Source organism: Canis lupus, chromosome 12 (genome assembly GCF_003254725.2).
Source record: "Canis lupus dingo isolate Sandy chromosome 12, ASM325472v2, whole genome shotgun sequence".
Lineage (NCBI taxonomy): Eukaryota > Metazoa > Chordata > Mammalia > Carnivora > Canidae > Canis > Canis lupus.
The window spans coordinates 9,690,045-9,707,278 of NC_064254.1; the positions used below are offsets into that span (position 1 = coordinate 9,690,045).

Here is a 17,234-nt window from a genome sequence, read left to right on the forward strand (position 1 = left end):
GGAAGGTGCATGTTCCCACCCAGACCGTATTGCAAATGCTGGATAAAAGGGAAGAGTCTTGGAGAAGTAGGAAGATACTTGTCCCAACTTCAAGGGAGTTAACATTGATGAAAATGTGAGTCAATATCATATGTCATGTGCTTTCAGGAAATTGCATTTTGGCCAGCACCCTCCATATCCTTCTCTCTAACTTGTCTCCTTTGCAAGGGGAGCAAACAAAGACCACTCAGGTTTTTTTTTTTTAAGATTTTATTTATTTATTAATGAGACACACACACACACACACACACACACACAGAGCACAGCAGAGGGAGAAGCAGGCCATCTACCTTTGAAGGAGACTGGGACCACAGAGAAGCTTCCTTCCCTTGCCTACAGGGTGAGACTGGTTAGTTAGGTGAGCAGAGAGACTCAGTTAAACTTAGCTAGCTTGTGAGCATGCTATAAACTAATACCTGGAAGCACCTGCAATATAAAAGGGAAATGAGTTCTTTGCAACTTTATTAAGTGCCTTCTGAATCCTCAGAGAAAGATCAGATTCAGTGTGATACATATCTGCCTATAGAAGGTAAGCCTATGGGGATTCCTGGGTGGCTCATCTGTTTGGCACCTGCCTTCAGCCCAGGGCATGATCCTGGAGTCCTGGGATTGGGTCCTGCATCAGGCTCCCTGCATGGAGCCTGCTTCTCCCTCTGCACCTCTCTCTCTCTCTCTCATGAATAAATTAATAAAATCTTAAAAAAAAAAAGAAGGTAAGCCTATGAGTGGGTATGGCTTTCCTGGTCACCCAGATATGCAAGATAAAGATGAAGTGTGTGGGCTTTGAAGTCAGACGGACCTGGGTTTGAGTTCTGATACCCTTCCTCCTCAGAATGACTGTCCTGGGTTGAGTTCCCCCAGAAGTAAAACCTGATGCAAGGACCTGCAGATTATATGATGTTGGTCCCAGGAGAACCAGAGTAGAGCAGGAATGGAGAGAGCCAGCACAAGGCACTCCAGAGAGCAGGTTATACTGGGAATACCGGGGCTTCCCCCAAGGTTGGACCTCTGGGAGATATAGCTGATGCCTCAGGGCTGTCCTCCAGAGAGGTGAGAAAGCTGGGATATTTACCCACACATCCTCATCCTTTATTGATTGAGGGCTGCTCCCAGGGCTGTTACCTGCACCCAGGTCAAGCAGACTTTCGTTTTTTTTTAAAGATTTTATTTATTTATTTATTCATGAGAATACAGAGAGGAGAGAGAGGCAGAGACACAGGCAGAGGGAGAAGCAGGCTCCATGCAGGGAGCCCGACATGGGACTCGATCCCGGGTCTCCAGGGTCAGGCCCTGGGCTGTAGGCGGCGCTAAACCGCTGAGCCACCCGGGGCTGCCCTCAAGCAGACTTTCTTACAGCAAGCTTGCGTAGAAAGCCATCACTGTGTAAGGGAAAGGCACGATAGCCTCTGATATACCTTTGCATAAATAGAAAACTCTGATATCTCTGCATAAAATAAAGAAAGCATATAAATTATCATGCATATTCTGATGAGAAAGTCTGAAGCTTAATTCAGAGAGTTTCCTTATGAGGGAACAGGTTTCAGGATCTAGTTTCCAAAACCCATAGCCTTGGGCAGACAACCGAAAGCCTGAGCACCACTGGGCCTCCTCAAAGCCCCAGCCTCCAGCAAAGAGTATAAATTTATTTAGGAGATTGCTCCTCACCAGGGCCAACATGCAAAGTTCGTGCCCAGGTACCAAGCTATAGCATCTCCCTTCCCAGGAAACCACACGTGCTTTGAGTGGTAAAAGAGTAAGGCAGGTCTGGAATTGAGTCTAACTGATGACGCAATAGCTGTGTCCTCAGGAGTGATGTCTAACCTCTCTGGGCCTTATTAGCCTCATTCCAGAACCCCAGTAATCCATACAGACTTCTCAGAGGTATGGCGAGGACTGATTCAGGCAAGTAATTTAAGTAGATGTACAGACACCAGGCCTGAAGGAATGAAGAGCGCCTGTTTCCCCTCCCTGGTCCTCAGGCCCCACCCCCACCCCACTCCACCCCCAGGGCCCAGAGCACTGCCAGCCTCTTGGCCAACCTTCATCGTCTATGTTGATTTGTGACCTCCTCAAGGACAGGGGAATTCCAGCCCTGTCTAGGCCAGGAGGCATCACCATTGCCCAGGGCTGGCCTGTGCTTTCTCCCTGTGATGCTAAGATGTGGCCCTAGGACAAGCAAAAGCCAGTCAACGTGGTAGTGGTGGTGGGAGGGGGGCAGCAGGTGCATGGGGAAGCTCCACTCACTGAGGTTGGATTTTGTTGCCTCATTCAGATATCCTGGCCCCATCCTGCTGGGATTTATGCATCATGCTTCCCCGGGCAGTTGAAATGGTCTCTGCTGCATTTATGATTCTTCAGCAGGAAACTATAGCTCAATCAAGGAGGAAAACTCTTAAAAGGAATGGTCTCCCTCTGTCCTTTCTTTCTCTTTTACACACATGCATGTGTGCATACACACAGCACTTCGAGGAGGAGTGGAAAGAGGCAGCATCTGACTGAATAGGCAGAGAGGGAACGAATGGAGATGAAAGGAGGAGGAGGGAGGCAATGAGAGGCACCCAGGATCTCTGGGCAGAACAGGAAAGGAAGGCAGGAAGGCAGGTGTGGAGGGGTGCCACCCCTAGAGGGAGTGGGTGGAGGGGGCAGCCATGGTGGGGGACAGGTGACAGAGGCATCCCTGAAGGTGCTGTGTCCAGGCTGCAATTATTACATCCTAGTGATAGCAATGACACAGCATGTGCATCCGTGTGTGTGTGTGTGTGTGTGTGTGTGTGTCACACACACCTCTGGGCAAGCGTGCACCAGTGAAAATTCTCAGCACAGAAACAGAGCACAATCACCAAGATGGGAAGCAGATGGCCTGGAAACATTGCAGGGGGCTGTCGAGGGAGCTCATTGTCCCCAGCAAGCCAGGGCCTGCTTCCCCAGAGACACTCGGACTCGCTAAATGGCCAGGGAGTGCTGGAGTGCTGCGACCTGGTCCCTTCCCAAGGGGGTGGGGCAGTAAATGCAGACACAGCCCTGCTCCCTGCTCCTTCTCACGCTACTGCCATCCCTGCACAGCCAGTCAATAATGACAAAGAGCCAAGCTGCTAGCCTGGAGCTCTGGGGCTCAGACCCATGCTTCTCTCATCAGGGTGGACCATCTTCTTCCTTTCTCCCTGAATTAAAATTAGTTGTGTTCAGATCCGCACTTCCCTGCTTGACAGAAGGCACCCTGAGGGCATGCCTCATCTATTATTTATCTTTGTTTCACCCATAGTGCCCAGCACAGCACCAGGTGCTCAATAAAGTTGTGTTAAATAAATGAGCTCCATAGTGGTATCCATCATGTGTCCCAGTGTACACAAGTGGCCTGCAGGGTCTCCACACACTCCCACAGCATGCTGTGCTTGCTTCCTTCCTTCCTTCCTTCCTTCCTTCCTTCCTTCCTTCCTTCCCTCTCCTTCCTCCTCTCCCTCTCTTCCTCCCTCCCTTCCTTTGTACCCTCCTCCCTTCCCCTTGTCACCAGCATTTCTCAAAATTCTAGAACTATGCTAGATGATACCTATGGGGCTGAAAGAGACCCATTCCCTTGGTTCCTTCAGCATTCTATGTCCAGTTCTGGACCTCACCCCTCTGGAGGACTGGGGAGAACATGGATGAACCCAGTGTCCAGAAACAGCTGAGGGGTTCATATCCACTAACATGTGTAAGGAGAGTTCTGGGTTGTGAGCTTCAAGCTCCTTGGGGATCTGGAGGTAAAAGTTACTCACCAGTTGATTTCAATTACTCCCAAAAAAGAAAGACTGAAGGGAAAGACAGAGGGAGGAAGAGACGGAGGGAAGGGAGGATGAAGGTAAGAGTGGGGGAAGGAGGGAAGGGAGGGAGGGTTATACAGGTGGGCCCAAGATGATCACAAATGTTCTTCAAAGACAGAGGCAAGAGGGTCAGAGTCAGAGAAGGAGATGTGAGGGGTGATATGAGGAAGGGGCAGGAGCCAGAGCTTCCACTAGAAGCTCAAAAGGCAAGAAAGCACATTCTCCCCCAGAGCTTCCAAGAGGAACACAGCCCTGCTGCTGGTGCCTTGATTGCAGACTTCTCCAGGACAGTGGGATGATGAATTTGTGTTATTTTCAGTCACCAGATTTGGGGGCATTCGTTCCAACACCAACAGGAAGCAAGTATGGTGTGTGATTCGGTTTCCACCCTCCGTAACAGGGCTGCTAGATTATAGGAACCTGCTCTCAAAGTTGCCCAGACCAATGATAGATAGTGTTATTGGATCTCCAACTTCCCCACCGATAGATGGAGATGGTGATATCTAACACAAACGCTATGAACATTAAACCTGCTGATGAGCAAGAGTCTCCAGAACACATGGTATGATAATTTTCTTTTTAATTTCAGAAGGTACCTACGTGGTCAGGTGTGTCTTCTCTGAGCATGCCTTCACTTTTCACAATGACTTGATTCAGGGCCTGACTTGGCACAAATATAAAAATACACTGTTTCTCCCAATTGGTGATGGGGACACAAGATCTTCATTTGACAACTCAAAGCCCTATTAACTCATTTGCAAAGCAAGGGATGGATCTAAATGGCTCCCGAGGGTGCCATCAGGCATTTGTTCATTAATTCATATGCTTAACATTTACCGAGGGTTCACTAAGTTTCGAGGCTGCAGAATGAACACTGAATAGCCCTTGCCTTCAAGGCACTTCCTGTCTAGCTGGGGGGATGTAGGCAACAATCTCTACGGTGCTGTGGGGTTCGTAATGTGACAGAGCACACTGGATTCAGGATGCATCCAAGCAGTGAATATTCCACCAAAGAATAAAACCATCAAGCACTGGGGACAGAGGGCCACGGGGGAAGGACTGTCCAGACCTCAACTCATGTGTTCCCCTGTCCTCCTAAAGAGCTGAAAATTTTTTCCTGTTCTGCAGACTTCCAGGGAAAAGGATCCATGGTGGCTGCATGAATCATTTTCTAAATGATGGACGCCTAGAACATTCTTTGGGTCTGACCAACATCTCTTGACATGGAAACCCTTTTAATGGGCCAAATCTACTCAGAAGACAACTCCTCGCCCCCTTTTTGGGTGGGGTCTGATTGGAAAACAGATGAGGGAAGGGGTCATGGGCACTTCCAGACAGGGAATGACATGGGTTTCAGGGAGTAAAGAGCATCAGGGCTTTGCTGCTAGGACACCTCTGAGCATATCTAGGTATGCCCCAACTGAGGCATTGCCACCAGAGCAGATCCTTGGATTGCCCCCCAAAAGGGACCTTCCTTTGAACCAGTGCTCTCTGTCCTTGCACCTCCCTGAATTGGGCTCTGGAGTCCACAGAGAACATAGTGAAGTCTGTCTCGGTGAGGTGTCCTGGCAGGACCCAGCCTTCTGCCTCGCCAGCTGGGGGCTGATCCCCCAGGGCAGACCCAGAGACAGCCAGTAGCAGGCTTCCCCATCATTAAGTTTGCAGGCAGAGACAATCCCAACCAGGAAAGGGCAGACCCACTGGAGAAGCAAGTATTCCTCTTCCTTCACAGGAGGGCAAGGCACCCGGTTCCCATTTCAGATGGCGGACTACACCCACAAGGTCAAGCAAACCTCCTGAGGGAAGAGCCCGGAGACCAGAGCTCTTGGTCAACCAGAGGGTTCAACTATACAGCACACCCTGTAGCATACCCCTTTATGTGTCAAGCACTGGGCCAGACACCAGGCTGCACAGAATAACAAGGTATGGTCCTTGCCCTTGGTGTGATAGCACCATAACACAATCATATCTAAGAGCCCCACCAAGCATCAGGGATATAAAAACTAGGGAGATACGATCCCTGCCTCGGAAGGCTTTCACCTAGATCACTCATTCAAAAAACATTATTTGGGTACCTACCATGGGAGGTGCTGGGTTAGGCCCTGGGAATCACAGCTGAATTAGACAGATCATTACCTTCAAAGGGCTCACATTCTCCTACACAGCCTGAATTAGCCCTTGCTGGGTTCCGGGGTGGAACTTTGGTATCCTGAGACCCTAGAGGTCATCTGGTCCACCCTTCCAATTCATTGAGGGACTGGGGGTGGCCGTGGGTGTCTTCCAGCCAATGAGATGTATTTGAAGGCTGTTGGGCAGCTTCCCTGGGATAGCACCAGGCCTGCCCCCTCTCTGGTTTTAGACCCTCTTCCTGCTTAGTATACAAATGTGACATCTGGATGTGCAACAGCTGTCTTGTAACTCTGAGGGTGAAAGCCTCAAGTTACAGTGGAGGGATGGACAGACAGAAGGGTCCTGGATCCTTGATGGCAACATGGAGACCCCACTGAGCCACCGTACAAGCCCCAGGTGGCCTCCTTATGAGTTATCTATTGCTGCACAATAAAGTACCCCAAATTTATTGGGTTAAAAAACGAAACATTTGTTTAGTTTTTGTAGTTCATAAATCTTGGCAGAGCCTATCTGGGTGCCTCTGGATCTCTCATGAAGGCTGTAGTCAAGCTAGGAGGGCTACAGTCATTTCAAGGCCCGACTGAGATGAAGAATTAGCTTCCAAACCCACTTGTGTGATTTCTTCCTGGCAGCCTGTTTCCCAGGATGTGGGCCTCTCTACGGGCTGCCTGAGTCTCCTCACAGTGTGGCAGCTGGTTTTCTGAGGGCAGGCCAGAGAGCTCCCACGATGGAAGTCACAGCCTTTTCCTAGCTTCATCCCTGAAGGGATGCCGTGGCATGAATGAGGAGTGGGGTCATCCCATGAATGGGAAGTGGGGTCACCAGGAGCAATCTGAGAGGCTGCTCACCACACCTCCTGTTTTTGGGTTTCTGGTCGCAGAGCACAAATAACTCCCATTACTCTTCTATGTCACTATGTCACTAGTTAGTTGGATTTTCTGTATTTATAGTTAAATGTATTCCTGATAGTATAGCAATAGTTTAAATGTATGTAGCATTCACTAAGTGCCAAGCACTCCACTCAATGCTTTACTTATATAAACTCACATGGTCCTTGCAATAACCCTCTAAGGAGGGTACTACTATTATCCCCATTTCACAGATGAGAAGACAGAGGCAAAGACAGGTTAAATGACACAGAACCAGGATTCTGGCTCCAGAGCCCACACTTGGAAATTAACCCTGTGATTCTCACATCAATAAGTGCCCCTGAAACCCTGACCTGCCATTTGAGTTTCAAACATCAGCCCTTGGAGATATGTCCCCTGATCCTGTCACCACCACGGCCCTCCCCCCACCCCCCCACCCCCCCGCCGACCACCCCCACCAGTATGCCCAGCTCTCTCCTCTCTATAGTGGTTGCATGCTTCCATGAGCACTCCCTGCATCCAACTGTAAATAGTCGATTGCATGGCTGTCTCTTCACTGGATGGAGAGCTGCTGCCTCGAGTTCAGGTGGGAAGGAAGGTGAGTGTGGGGCACAAGCCTCCCTGTATATGCATTGGCATGAATGTGAGCACTGAGCAGCAGTGGCCACGTGTTCATCATCTCTACATCCCCAGGTGGCTCATGGGTGCTTGAAAGATGTCAAATGAATGAACATACAGCAAATGAATATATGAATGTATAGGCAATTAGACAGTAGACCCACCATCTTTCCAGAACCTTCCCTGAGGAGGTTAAGAACTAGAGCTTTATGGTCATACTTACTCATCAGTACAATTGCTCTCCAACTTCCAGCAGAATCCCTTGGAGATACTATTAAACATACAGAAAAAAATCATAGGTAACACTTATCGACCACTTCCCGTGAGCCAGGGACCTATGTGAGCACTTTGATTCAACTTAGCACATTTTATCCTCACAACCACCCTATTCGATGGCCCTTATTGCTCTCCACACTTATACATGTACAGAAGCTGAGGCCCAGAGAAGTTAAGTAACTGGCCCAAGGTCACCCAGCCAGTAAGTGGCAGTGCTGGGATTTGAACGCAGGCAGTCTGGTTCTAGAGCCCATGCTGATAACTATGCACAGTACTGCACCTGTACTATTTTTTCATTTCGTTCTTGGAGATATTATAAAGCTGTATCTGGGTACTTTGGGTAAAGCTTAGAGAAATCTATGAGGCAACACTACCTATCAGAAAAGTGACCCCATACTGGGAGCAGGCTGCTAAGGCCCAGCCCCTTGTGATGGACTCAGAGAATGAATGGAGAGGCCTTGTCCTTGGCTTAGCCCCACCCTTAGTTGTTCAGCCCTCCCCTGGAGCACAGGATACACCAGAGGACACCGCCACTGCCCCACACCTTTGGTCTGAGGTACCAGACAGGGCAAATGGGGACGTGCGGGCCACCTCAAGCCCCAGAATATACCGGCAGAGATCTTCTGGGCCGAGGGGCATAGGGAGCATCCTGCTCCCCACCCTCCATGTGCTGGGGTGGCCCAGTGGCCTGATGTGTCCCTGCGTGGCTCCCATGAAGGCTGTGGAGGAGATGATCTGTGGTTCTCTCGAGGCCCTGAGTGTAGAAATGTTTAAAGGCCTTAAATAAATTCCCATCTAATTTCAACTTGCTCTCATCTCCAGCTTGCGCCCTCAGCCAGAGCATGAAATGAGCAGGCGGGGTTTCTCTGCTGCCACATCTTCCCGGGGGGACCCACTCCATGACCTAGCAAGTCTTCTCCATATCAAGTATCTGTGGCCCCAGCCTCTCTCCCTCCCTCTGCCCTGCTGCTGGCCCCCTCAGGATGGGGGTTGGAGTGTGTGGGTGTGTAGGGGGCTGTGGCTGAGCTCTCTGTCCCAGCCTCCCAGTCCATCTGCAAGCGTCGAAGAATAAAGCCGTTTTCAGAACTGTGTCCTGTACCACGAGGTATGTGACCTCCCGGAAGTAGACCGAGGCTAGTTTTTCATCCATCCCTGGCTTGGCTCCTGCTGACTCATGGAGAGGCCTCTCTACCACTCCCCTCCCGCCAGACCCTCAGCTCTGCCTATCTGCTAAGGGAACTGCCTTTCTGCCAGGCTCTCTCTCCCCTTCAGGCCCCAGACTGGTGCCCATACGTGCCAGCCTCATGAGGCTCCATGCCCCTCCTCACACTCCATGCATGCCAGCTCCTGGGCCTGGGCACTCAGGGTCCCCTTGACCTACAAGGCTCCCTCCCAAACCCAGAGCCTCCCTGCCTCACTTCATGCAGGTCTCCGCTCAAATGTCACATCCTCAGACAGGCCTTCCCCTCGCTACCACAGACACTTGCTGTCTACTCCAGCTGCCTTATTTCTTATTTCATTTCTACCATCTTGACATATTCTAGAGTTGACCAAAAACATCAACAATACAAATAACGTATAGTATGTATGTCTATTTTATTATTGTCTGCCCACCTTACTAAAATCTAGTTCCTGAGGGCATGGACACTTGCACTCCCTCGGCACCCAGAGCCGGGCCCTATGCATTGGAGAGATTCGTCAGTTGAATCAATGCATGAATAAGTGGAAGGTTGGATGAATGTGTGACTTAACCCAGGGAGGGTGAGCAAGTGCCAAAGAAAGCTGTTTAGGGACCGTCTAGCCTAGAGCTGGTTCTCTGAGCCAGACAGGTTCTTGGAGATCAAGGTAGGATAGTGTAGGTAGAAACAGAACGCGCAGGATCCAGATGTCCTGGCTGCCAGTCCCCACTCTGCCACCTATTGACTGGCTCTGTGCAACCTTGGGCAAGTCACTGAACCTCTCTGTGCCTCAGCATCCTCAACTGCACCAATGAGATGCGGAGGACAGTATGATCTTGTAGGTGGTCGTGAGGAGTAAATGCAGGGATGTTTGTAAAGTGCTTCTGGCAGCACCTGGCACGTGGTAAGGACTCTAAACGTGCTCAGTACACACCATAGCCCTGTCTCAAAGAGCCATGTGAGGCCCAGGGAAAAGCAAGTTGCCCCAAGATGGAGTCAGAGTGCGACGAGATGCTTTAGCAGACTGTAAGGTTTTCTGTGTAAGGTGCAGTGGGAAGGCGGATGCTGGCCGTTGTGGGGTGAAGATGTTGGCTGAGGGGCACAGTGCCCACTCAGGGAAAACAGTGAAGTAGAAGCTTGTCTTGGGCTCTCTGTCCCCACCAGCCACCACCACATCTAGGCTTTACCCCCTCATCCATGATCCCATCAGAATAAACACTCCCATCCCCAGGGCCATACCCTTTTCTTCATGCTTCTGCCACCTGCCCCTCCACCTCAAACTCCCCTGTTCTATGCTTCAGTCTCCATCTTTCCTGCTCTTTGTAGGATGACAAGATGTTGATCTGGCAAAGGTAACCCCACGGGCATGTCTGTGGCACTAAGGCAATGTATTTGCATTTTCAGAGGCAATGCACGCTTTGACAGCCCCAAGCAGCTCACTCATGGTTTAACCATATAGTCAATGCATTTGTTGACTACTCCTGTTACATGTGGGCCTAAAGTAGAAACTTTAGGCTCGGGGTACAGTGGAGTGATAGATATTTAGGAGCCACTTCGGCTCTGGTGGAGTTGGCAGGGAACAGCAGTGCTCCCTTGCACTTGGCATCAAACCAGCCAGAAGGTTCCTATTCTCCAGATGAGACACAGACCTGGAACTTGCAGAGCAAGATTTGTGTCTACAGAGTCCAGGGCTTTATGAGGCAGAGAGAGGAGATTTGTGAAGCTTTGGATCCCCAGAAGACAGGGGACATGGGGTTGAGCGTGGCATCTGGATGGGTCACAGGTTGATAGACAGGCTTGGGAATGAGGAGCAGGGCTTTGACAGCGGGCTGTCCAGGCAGGACATATCTGCTCCAGAGATCAATATGTAATTTGAACCGGCGTACCCTCCTCCCTCTCTCCCTCCCTCCTCTTTGGAGAATTTGAAGGGGGTGAAAAGTAAAAAATCTCCAGTGTGAATGAGAGAAAGGTCAGGATTGTACCAAAGTTTCTCTGAAGATGCTTCCCATGCCCCTCCTAGGAGGGAGAGATGAACCCAGGGACTGGGAGAAGAGGGACAGGGACACTGTCCCCGGCTCCTGTTGCCCCGTGTGGAGACAGGTCAGCCACAGACACCATTGTTACAGGTCTTAGAACCCACAGGAGGATCTTCCAGGTCAATTATTGATGGGCTTGCAGGGCATTTATAAAGATGTCCAGCTGTGGATGAACCCATATTTATCTGGGGTTAAAGTAGGAATAAAAACCAGGAACTGGTTGAATTCTTTGCAAAGGTAGCAGGTGGCTTGCTAGAAAGTCAAGAGAGCCAGGAAGATGAGAAGAATCTGGGAAGCGCCTAGATTCCTGTATGGGACATCCTCCACATTGACTACAAGTACAAAGGGAAGTAAGACATGAGTATCTGACCTCAGAGAGCCTTCACACGAGTGGGGCACACAGACCCTAGAATGGATCCTTTTAGTCTTACTAAGAGGGTGGATCCAGAGACAAAAGTCTGAGGTGTGAGCAGCTAATTTGAGGGAGTCAGGGGCGGGGGGCAGGGCACATTCGAACAGAGGGTGACCAATGACCTCAGTACTCAAGGATGGATGGATTGGAGTGGAAATGGTTTATTTGGGAAATGATCCCCCCAGAATGAGGAGGGAATGTGTTCACAACTCTAGGTGAATTATGCTCAGCCCTATGGTGGAAGGCAGGCTCCAGAATTATCCCCCAAAGGGCAGATATTGGGGTTCCTCTCTCACTAACTCCTATAATTCACCCAGTGGCAATGCAGACGTCAACAGCCAGCGATCACCTGCAGGCACAGGCAATGCGGGTGGCACAGTGCTTTGAGCACAGAAAGGCTAGGACGGGAGGCAGGTGGGTGGACACCGGTAGCCTCTGTCACTGAATCCTGCAGAGCAAGGAAGGGTGGGCATTTAGGACAAAGGGACAAATGCACAAAAACATAGGGGAGATCCAAGAGAGGATGAAGAGAGAATGTCAGGGAAGGAGAACATCCTGGGGAAGGACACAGAGGGAGATGTTGCCTAAATTAGAAGGGACAATGTCAGAGACACAAAATTATGGGAAACACCGAATCTGGCTTATTTCCTAATCCATTCAAATGTGGATTCTGTAGCCAGGTTGCAGACCCATAGAAGTCATAAACCATTAGGCCTGGAAGGTCCCTGAGAAATGCAGAAACCAAGATCCAGGGAAGGAAATGATTTGTCCAGAGCCACACAGCTGGTTAACAGACAAGCCCTTAGAATCCAAGATTCTGGTTCATTAAGATATGAGTGGCCTGACATGAAACCATCCAGAGAGGTCTGTATCAGGAATCACCCTTCTTTTTTTTTTTTTTTAAACTTTATTTTTTTTTAAATTTTTATTTATTTATGATAGACACACAGTGAGAGAGAGAGGCAGAGACACAGGCAGAGGGAGAAGCAGGCTCCACGCACCGGGAGCCCGACTTGGGATTCGATCCCAGGTCTCCAGGATCGCGCCCTGGGCCAAAGGCAGGCGCTAAACTGCTGCGCCACCCAGGGATCCCAGGAATTAGCCTTCTTAAAGTCATAGTTCCTGCAGGTGACCCCCACACCCCAGCAAAGGGGATTGGCATTCTCAACGTCTGTGAAGCTTCTGTGGCCATAGAAGGAAAGGATTAGCTTGGGTCCCTGATCCTCAGGAAAAATGGGGGCTTCCTCCAGCGGTTCTGGGTTTTTCTCACAGGGGTAGGATCTGTCTTAATGGGTATTAGATACTTGTGCCTGGCTTGGGTACACAACTGTAGCTCCTAGAGCAGAAGCACAATGCAGGGATGAATTAAGGCATTGCCAGAGATTAAACATCTGGAGATGCCTCTCAGTTCCCCAAGCCTTCCTGCAACATACAGGGACCAATGCAGGGGTGTGGGGGGGGCGGGGCAGGGAAAGAGCGTGCAGGAAGAAGAGCCTGTGTCTGGCTGCAAGTATAGCTTGAAGCCACCTGAAGTAGTTAACAAATACAGGTCACCTGTTGTGCCATGCTGACCCTGGAAGGGACCAGCTGCTCCCTCTCTGAGCGCTGGTGGATGTCTGGAGCAACCCACTTTGTGCACATCTGACTTCCCATGGTGACTGAGAGAGAGCATTCATTCATTCATGCACTGAAAACACTTCAGTGAGTCCCTTCCTTGTGCTGAGGACACAGCAATGAGCAAAACAGACTCGCAGAGCCTGCCCTGTGGAGCTTATAGGCAGCTGAAATGTCTGTCGGTGTTGAGGTCTACAATGTAGACAAGGCGAGGAGAGATGAAGTATGTTCTCTAGATGGTCAGGGATGATTCCTCTGTTGAAAATGATATTTCACCAGAGACTTGAAGGCAACGAGAGTAGACAAGCCCTAAGGTATCCAGGGTCTTCGAATCTGGAGAGCAAACGTCTGTTGGGGGGCTGGTCTGGGGAGAGCATGAGCCCACCTTGTTGTCCTCCTGCCCTCTTTTCCCTTCCTGGGGCTTCCCATTGGTGGGACCCCCCACCCCCACTCCAGGAAGCCACTCCACCCACCCAGGGAACTGGACAATGCAGTCCAGACAGGGCAGCCCCCTTCGCAGGGAGAGAAGGGTGGAGTGTGGGTCTGAAGGGGAAAGGGAAGAGAGTCAGCACACAGATTATAAATCGTTTTTAGAGGAACATTGCAAATGCTGCTTCATGACCTGATTTCCTTCGTGAATAAACACCAGACCAGATGTAAAGGGAACTTCTAACTCTAAGGAGGACTCCCAATTAGACAGCCCACCCTGTCTCACAAGGGAGGCTCTTTCAGGGAGCTGCTGTGTGTGGCTCATTATGCCAACAACCTTCTTATTTATCCAGAATTCCCAGTGCCTTTCCTTCTCCCGCCTCTTAATGAGTAAATCGTTTGTCTCTGCAGAGGGAATGCAGAGATGGGCAGGGGTAGAGCTGGGATGGCCAGTGACATCCTTCTTGTGGACCAAGAAGCATTCCAGCTCAGTGTTTCCCACACCCTGGTCACAGGGGATCCTGTTAACGGCAGAGTCTGGTTCGGTAGCTCTGGGAGGGGCATTTCTAACAAGGTTCTGGATGGCACTGATGCAATGGCTTCTGATCCCACTCTGAACAGCAGGGTTCTTGAGAAGTTTCGACACCTGTGCACTCAGGCTCCAGGACGGGAGAAGCTGGAGTCGTCACAGGCTTCATATCTTTCTCTCCAAACCTAACCTGTCGATGGCCTCACAGTCTACCAATAGAGTCACTTCTGTGGGATTTTTGTGGTAAATACTATCAGGTTCTTATTTTGAAAGGGTAAATCCTAAGTTCCTTAAACTCCTCAGTTCTGCTATTTACCTACTCAGATTAATCTCCCAACGCAAAGTAGGGCACTGAAGGGAAGAGACACAGGGGTAGTGTGTTGTGATGAGGTGAGCAGGTGGGTAGGACACACCTCCAGACCTGGCCCACCTGGAAACAGCCATACCAACGTCCTGGGGGGCTGAAACTCTGGTTCACCCAGCCCTTATTTTTCCTAGAGCCAAGTACACAGGCATCATCTGGAGGCCCTATTCTCACAGGCTCCATTTTCCCATTATTAGAAATCTTTTTAAAGGGCTCCACACCCAGATAGGTTTCTTCCTCTAGAACTTGCCCTTTTCCATCTTCAGGAAGGAAGGGAGAAGACCCAGGATATCTTAGTTCCGCCCACTAAAATGTGAGAGCCCCTTGAGGCCAGTGAGGCCAGTGTACGCTCTGCCTCGGTCTGCGCTATACTTTCAGCACCGAGGGTCAAGCCGAGGGTCACACAAAGTAGGCCCCAGGAATGTTTGTTGAATGAATCAGTGCTCTGCCCATCAGCTCATCAGCTCGATGGGGCTCCTTGAGGGGAGTGATTGAATTGATTGAATCCTGGGATGTGAGTCCTAGAACAGAAGGACCTCTGTCTCTAAATCTCTAAGACATTTGATCATGGAACCTAAACACCTCATTTTAAGGGTGAGCCAAGTGAAGCCCAGAGAGAGGAAGAGGTTTCCCCAAAATGACACAGCATGTTTGTGGCCAGGATGGAGAGCCCTGGGTCTCTGACGCCCGGTCCAGGGCTTTGTGTATACTACCATTCACACATGCATTCATTCAGGAGCCTTTTATTGAGCAACCACTATATTCTAGGAACTGTTCTAAACACTACAGACTCAGAATTCACACGAAAATGGAGTCCTTGCCCTCGTGAGCACACATTCCCGGGGGCGGAGGCAGAAATGAGCAAGAGCAGCCATGAAGAAAATAAACAGGCTGATGAGAAATGAAGTGTGTAGGTGGTGGGGGTTCAGTGGCTGGAGCGGCAGGGATGGGGGAGTGCCAAAGAAAAGATGGTTTAGCTGAAGCTTTCAACTGAGAATTATGCCCAGGGAGATACTCTTTGCTCCCCTCAGTTTGTTGTGCATCTTCTAACATTCTCCTGTCTCCTCCTCACCCAGCTCTCTGCCGCCTTCGGTTAGACCACTGTTGTTTGGTCCTCCTCTGACCACCGTGACCCCCTCCCTAGCTTCCAGCCTGGCCGGACGCACAGTCTGAGCCACAGATGACCTCAGCTTCCAAGGCCCCTCAGTGGTCCTGTCTCCTTCAGTGAGAGAACTGGAACGTTGTTAATATTGTGCTTTAAGTCCCAAACCGCCATTTTATGGGGGAGGAACCTGAAGCCCAGAGAGGTCAAGTAACTGGTCCGTGGTCACACAGTAATTGGCCTCCTGAATTTTCTCCTCTATTCCCTGCCAACCCTTGGGGAGTTACCATGGCTCTCAAGGCATGTTAAACAAACTTTCATCCTTGGTCCCCTTCCCCCAGCCCCCAAGGAAACCAGAGAGGAGCTGTGTGCAGTCCCTCTGCCATCTTGTGGCTGCTCCTAAGAACATCGCCCGTCCTGCTGCTTTGGAAAAGCTGCCACAGAATTCTCACTGTGATCTTTGCTCCCCTCCCTGTCCTCATTTACCTCCCAACAGCAGAGCTTCACCCACGCAGATACTCATCCTTAAGAAAGAAGCTGGGCTTAGGGTCAGGCCCGCCCCTCAGCAGCTGGGGACGGGCCCTGGCAAAGTCACCTCTCTCCTTCTGCACTGTTTTCTCCTCTGTAAAATGAGGGCAATAGTTTCCTCCCACTCATCTTCCCCAGCAGTTGCCAGGTGGGAACAGAGCTGCACAGACAGTGCCCTGAGAGGTGAAGCCTGTGCAAATGGCCAACACCATCTGCCCAGCACCCCCTCTGTCATTTAGCAGAGACCCTAACCACCCGGAAGTGACCCAGAAAGCCACCTGGAACAAGCAGGTGCAACAGTTGGATTTTCCTGACTTGATCACCTGTACGTATGCCAGACATGCGTGCAGGAGATATAAGGCCCTCTGTGCCTTCTCAAGCAAATTGGGATTCATCCTTCAGCCTTTCCCATGGCCACTAGTCTGACCTCTGTCAGGGTGTCTGTCTATGGTATGGGGAAGGGACAGTGTCTGGGTAATTCTTGCAGTCCTCAATGCCAGATTCTGTGGGGTGACAGGTGTCTCTGGGTGTGCCAGGTGCTGTCCATGCTCTGGCCATGTCTCCTGAATTTACCCCCTCAGCGTATCCTTTGTCTGAGGGCATCTTCTGGCCTGCTGGAACCCATTCTACCATCTGTTGGCAGGCCAGAAATTTCTGAGAATAGATGCCACCTAAGAACAGCTGTCAGCCTGTTACTAAGGTGCATTGGTGGATAGTGCCCCAGCTCCTTCACTGGCAGGTAGGGTGACTCTTGAGGCCCAGCTCCCAGAACACCCCATGGGACTAAATCCCTGTCACTCTCCTCCTTTGTCTCATCCCATACTCTCCTGGAGTGTCTTTCACCAATAAATAAACTATAGACATTTAAATATTCATCCCAGAGTTAGCTTTGGGGTGACCCCAAACCAAGACCCCAAGAGAATTCCAACATCAGAACCCAACACTGCAGTCTAGGGCCACTGCTCTAGTGCTGGGCCAGCTCTTCCCTGCTACCACCAGAGGGAAAAGGTAGAGATAGTTCTCCCCCAAAGACTGCAAAGGGCTGGAATTCCTGCCTTTCCACCTCTCTCTTCTTTGTATGCAAGTTTACTCCACCCACCCTACCCCCAGGTACACTGTTTCTATTAATAGATTTACACTTTTTTTTTTTTATTGAGCATTTACTGTGTCCCGGCCTCTTGCTAGGGGCTAAGTTGTAACTATGGTTTCTACTGACCTTGCAGCATTTGCAAGCTGGTGGTAAAGGCAAATACTAAGTATACACAAAAATGAAGGGGCCGTGGTGTAATGGACAGGTTGCGATGGGACAG

The 17,234-nt window shown here is 50.3% G+C and overlaps 1 long non-coding RNA gene across 1 annotated transcript; it reads left to right on the top strand.

Annotated features, from left to right (window-relative positions):
* Positions 1 to 3,931: 3,931 nt before the first annotated feature.
* Positions 3,932 to 6,402, top strand: LOC112641194 (uncharacterized). The gene is made up of 3 exons (XR_003124544.3): positions 3,932 to 4,401; positions 4,968 to 5,762; positions 6,199 to 6,402. It is a non-coding gene; the product is annotated as an uncharacterized LOC112641194 (long non-coding RNA).
* The last annotated feature ends 10,832 nt before the right edge of the window (positions 6,403 to 17,234 follow it).